Here is a 5615-nt window from a genome sequence, read left to right as displayed (position 1 = left end):
AGCTACTTGGGAGGCTGAGGCAAGAGAATCGCTTAAGCCCAATAGTTTGACATTGCTGTGAGCTGTGAAGCCATGCCACTCTACCCAGAGTAATAAGTTGAGAATCTGTATATAAAAAAACAAATGCCTGATCATCTCATAGACTCAGAAAAGGCAGCAACAATCTTAAAGATAAAAGCTTTTATAAGTCTTAGATGAGAAGGAAACTTGTTCAGCAATACAAATTGTATCTACAGATGATTGGATAGATATAATGGGCTATAGTCATACGATAGAATATTTTTTAAAAAATCAAAAGGAATGTTCTGCATATTTATATTACCATAGGTGTGAACATTAAAACTTTATGATAAGGGGGTAAGTCCAGTTACCAAAGACCACATACAGTATGGCTGACCTTAGAAGAAAACATCAAGACAAGGCCAATTGTTTGGTAGAACTAGTGGGCTGGTGGAGGAGGGTGGTGGGGAAGTTGAAAGTGACTGCTACTAGGTAGACTTTCTTTGGGTGGGGGGAGAAGAAGAAGTTCTACAATTAGTTTGTGATGATAGCTGTACAATTCTGTGAATATACTAAGAAACACAGGATTGCACACTTTAAAAGGACCAGCCTGAGCAAGAGAGAAACCCTGTCTCTAAAAAGGAGCTGGGCATTGTGGTGGGTTCTTATAGTCCCAGTTACTGTGTTGGTTGAGGCAGAAAATCATTTTAACATCAAGACTATCAGGTTGCTGTGAGGCAAGATAATCGCTCTGAGCCCAAGAGTTAGTGGTTGCTGTGAGTTATGCCTCCATCACACTCCACCAGGGTGACACAGTGAAACTCTGTCTCAAAAAAAAAAAAAAATCAGGCAATTTATAACTGTTAGGCAAGGGACTTAGACCCTTTTTCAAAAACCCCAATCAAACAAAACAGAAGGACAAAGAGAACAAACACAAAATCTGTGATGCCTCTAAATTACTTGGCTCTGAATTACCATGAAGTTTGTCCACATCCCTTTGGCCAGTGTGAAAACTATTTCTGAATCTAACAATTAAAAAATGTGGAAATACACTCAAAATCTACAGAGAAACATTGCAAAGTCACATTACAAAAGATGTGACTATAGCAAGGGGATGAAGAAGTGTGACCAATGATTCCATTTACCACAGTCAGGATCATTTTAATTTCTACCTTAACTGAGCCTGTCTCACTGTAGGCATGACATTGTGTTACATCTTGTGACCACTTGCAATTTATTATTTGCCCTACACTTGCTTTCCCACATGCTTTCACACCTTCCACTGATGCCTGATTGTTATTTAATCGAGGAGTCTTTCTTCAAATGTAGGCTAATTCCTTATTCATTTACCATTTCTCACAATTTGTTCTATAAATGAGCAATGTTCGTGAGTCCTGTGTTTTCAGACATCCATTGAGTACTGTATGCAGACTCATGGTCCTGATAAATTCTTTTTACCTTCTTTCCATGCAGTTACCTAATTCTGAGCCCTTTTTGTTTGTTTGTTTGTTTGTTTGTGATAGAGTCTGACACTATTGCCCTGGGTAGAGTGCCATGGCATCCTACCTTACAGCAAACTCAAACTTCTGGGTTCAAGTGATTCTGTACCCTCATCCTCCTGAATAGCTAGAAGTACAGGTGCCTGTCAGAATGCCTGACTAGTTTTACTATTTTTAGTACAGATGGGGTCTTGCTATTGCTCAGTCTGGTCTTGAACTCTTGAGCTCAAGAAATTAACCTATCTCAGTCTCCAAAAGTGCTTTGATTAGAGGTGTGTGTCACCCATGAGCCTTTGAGTATTTTCTTATTAGCCAAGCCCATATCCTTTGCCTGGCTGTTAATACAACTCCAGGTAACCTATTCTTAGTAGAATATTTGTTTTTGGTTCACTGGGAACAAAGTAGAATTTTAAAAAAAGACACTTTCCCTCAAACAACTCAAAATAGACCTTCCATTTAATCTTGCAATACCATTTCTAGGTATCTACCCAGAAGAAAAACATAATTTTATCATATGGATATATGTACTAGATTGTTTGTCATAGCTCATTTTACAATTAGCAAAACATGGAAACAACCCAAGTGACCATCAATATGTGAGTGGCTTTATAATCTGCGGCATATGTATACCCTGGATCCTATTCTACCATATAATAGAAGGAGACTTTACATCTTTTGCATTAACATGGATTGAAATGAAACATATACTTCTTAGTAAAGAATCACAAGAATGGAAAAGCAAGTACTCAATGTTCTCAAAACTAATATGAAGTTAGTATAGGGACTAGCACATGCCCATACAAGAGAAAAACTCAATTCCATTCATGTTGGGGAAAGTGGGGAGAGGATAGGAGGGAGGAATATTGGTGTGCTCTCATGCAATGGGTACAATGTAAGGGTACATGGTACCCAACTACAACAAGGACTTTACCCAACAAATATAAACCTTGCAACTTATTTGTTTGTACTCTCATATAACTGTGAAATAGAAAATTTAAAAAATGGGAGTGAGAGCAAGATGGCAGCTGAGTAACAGCTTCCCTGCAACTGGGCACCGTGAGTCTGCTGAGAGAAGACTCCAGGCATCTCTAGATGGTGGGATCTGCCTATAATCATTCCTTTGAGGATACAGGGAATCAGTGAGAGAATTCTGGACCCCAAGAGAAGGACAAAAACAGTGGAAAACTGGCACGTGGTTGTGTGTGTTCGATCGGTCTAATCCCACCAGCAACTGTAAGTACAGTGGCAGTGAGACTGCAAACCGGAAAGGCCTTACCTGTGATCTGTTTTGGTGTTTTAGGACTTGGCACTCAGTTCAACTGCCTTGGGGAGAGCTTGAGAAGGAGTGCAGAGAACTTTGGGCATTGTCTAGGGCCCCAGACTGAGTCAGACGGAGCTAATACTGTTCGGCTGTGGTATACAGGGAGCCATTGTTAGAGAACTGCCCCAGCAAGCTCTGCCCTCAGGGTCGCAGAATAAGGATCAGGCGGGAGCTAGTAACCTATTAACTAAGCAGCTGAAAGGCGGGGACTGAGCTGCCTTACAGTCTTAACCATCAGGGGCAGAGTAAGACCAGTTTTGGCACACTGGGTTAGTAGATAGCCACTTCAGCAGTGATCCCAGTGACAAGCAATTTCCTGGGAAAGCTTCTGCTTAGCCAAGTTGAGAAGTTTAAGGTGCCATTTAAGAGGGTTGAAGAGAGATTTAGGGTCTTCATGCTGTTGGCTTTGAGAAATTAGTGGAGGCTTGCAGTTGTATCAGCATGGTGGTTAACATCTCATACCCCAGAAGACCACCTGTTGCTCAGACAATATTTAACATGATATATATATATATATATATATATATATATATATATATATATATATATATACTGCTTTATTTTTGGTTATTTTTTGTTTGTTTGTTTATTTGTTCATGTTGTTGTTGTTCTGTTTTTTAATTTCAACCTTTTGCGTACAGTTTTTCTTTTCTTTTGATTTCTTTTCTTTCTCCATTTTTCAAGTTTAAAAACAATTTCCCATTGCTGTCTTTTTTAATAATTAGAACTTCATTTTTGCCAGTGTTTCTACCACAATTATTTGTTTTTTTTACTCAATTTTGTCCCATAAAGTTTGCCATTTGCTTGTTTTGGTTTAATTTATAGCATTTTGGCCTTTCCTCTCTTCTTGGTGGAGGTGGGGTACTGTGTACAATCAGGTTACCAAAGAGCTGCTGACCTCAAGGGAACCATGCAACCGGGCACCCCCAGAGGTTAAGGTTTTTTTAAGGTTGTGTCAAAGTACCTTACTATAAACCTATATTGCTCTGTCTCCCTCTTTCTGAGCCTTTCTTCTTTTTGTCAATATTCCCTTTTACCTACCCCCATCTCCTTTCTATATCAGCTTTTCTTTCTTTCTATCTTTCTTTCCTTTTCTTTCTTTTTTTTTTTACTGTTGGGGATTCAAAGAGAGTACAATAAGCCAGGTTACACTGATTGCAATTAATAGGTAAAGTCCCTCTTGCAAACATGTCTTGACCCCATAAAGTGTGACACACAACAAGGCCCCACCACCCCTAAATCCATCTTTCTGCTTTGCCTCCCCCAAAAAGCCTAAATTGTCATTAATTGTCCTCATATAAAAATTCAGTACATAGGATTCATGCTTCTCCATTCTTGTGATGCTTTACTAAGAATAATGTCTTCCAATTCCATCCAGGTTAATATAAAGGATGCAAAGTCTCCATTTATTTTTAATAGCTGAATAGTATTCAAGGGTATACATATACCACAGCTTGTTAATCCATTCCTGGGTAGGTGGGCATTTAGGCTGATTCCACATTTTGGTGATTGTAAATTGAGCTGCAATAAACAGTCTAGTACAAGTGTCCTTATGATAAAAGGATTTTCTTCCTTCTGGGTAGATGCCCAGTAATGGGATTGCAGGATCAAATGGGAGGTCTAGCTTGAGTGCTTTGAGGTTTCTCCATACTTCCTTCCAGAAAGGTTGTACTAGTTTGCAGTCCCAACAGCAGTGTAAAAGTGTTCCCTTCTCTCCAATCCACGCCAGCATCTGCAATTTTGAGATTTTGTGATGTGGGCCATTCTCTCTGGGGTTAGATGATATCTCAGGGTTGTTTTGATTTGCATTTCTCTAATATATAGAGATGATGAACATTTTTTCTTGTGTTTGTTAGCCATTCATCTGTCATCTTTAGAGAAGGTTCTATTCATGTCTCTTGCCCATTGATGTATGGGATTGTTGGCTTTTTTTATGTGGATTAACTTCAGTTCTCTTTAGATCTAAGTTATCAAGCTTTTTTCTGATTGAAAATATGCAAATATCCTTTCCCATTGTGTAGGTTGTCTCTTTGCTTTGGTTATTGTCTCCTTAGCTGTATAGAAGCTTTTCAGTTAATGAAGTCCCATTTGTTTATTTTTCTTGTTGTTGCAATTGCCATGGCAGTCTTCATGAGGTCTTTCCCCAGGCCAACATCTTGCAGTGTTTTTCCTATGTTTCTTTGAGGATTTTTATTGTTTCATGCCTTAAATTTAAGTCCTGTATCCATTATGAATCAATTTTTCTGAGTGGAGAAAGGTGTGGGTCCAGTTTCAGTCTTTTACATGTAGACATCCAGTTCTCCCAATACCATTTATTGAATAGGGAGTCTTTAACCCAAGGTATGTTCTTGTTGGGTTTATCGAAGATTAGGTGGTTGTAAGATGTTAGTTTCATTTATTGGTTTTCAATTAGATTCCAAGTGTCTATGTCTCTGTTTTTGTGCCAGTACCATGCTGTCTTGACCACTATGGCTTTGTAGTACAGACTAAAATCTGGTATGCTGATGCCCCCAGCTTTATTTTTATTACTAAGAACTGCCTTAGCTATATGGCTTTTTTTCCAGTTCTATACAAAACGCAGCATCATTTTCTCCAAATCATGAAAGTACGATGTTGGTATTTTGATAGGAATGGCATTGAATAGGTAGATTGCCTTGGGAAGTATAGACATTTTAAAAATGTTAATTCTTCCCATCCATGAGCATGATATGTTCCTCCAATTGTTAATATCCTCTGCTATTTCCTTTCTGAGGATTTCATAATTTTTTTTTATAGAGGTCCTTCACCTCCTTCGT

The sequence above is a fragment of the Nycticebus coucang genome, chromosome Y, assembly GCF_027406575.1.
Source record: "Nycticebus coucang isolate mNycCou1 chromosome Y, mNycCou1.pri, whole genome shotgun sequence".
Lineage (NCBI taxonomy): Eukaryota > Metazoa > Chordata > Mammalia > Primates > Lorisidae > Nycticebus > Nycticebus coucang.
The sequence above is the reverse complement of the archived record's forward strand: the minus strand, read 5'-3'. Positions refer to the sequence as shown.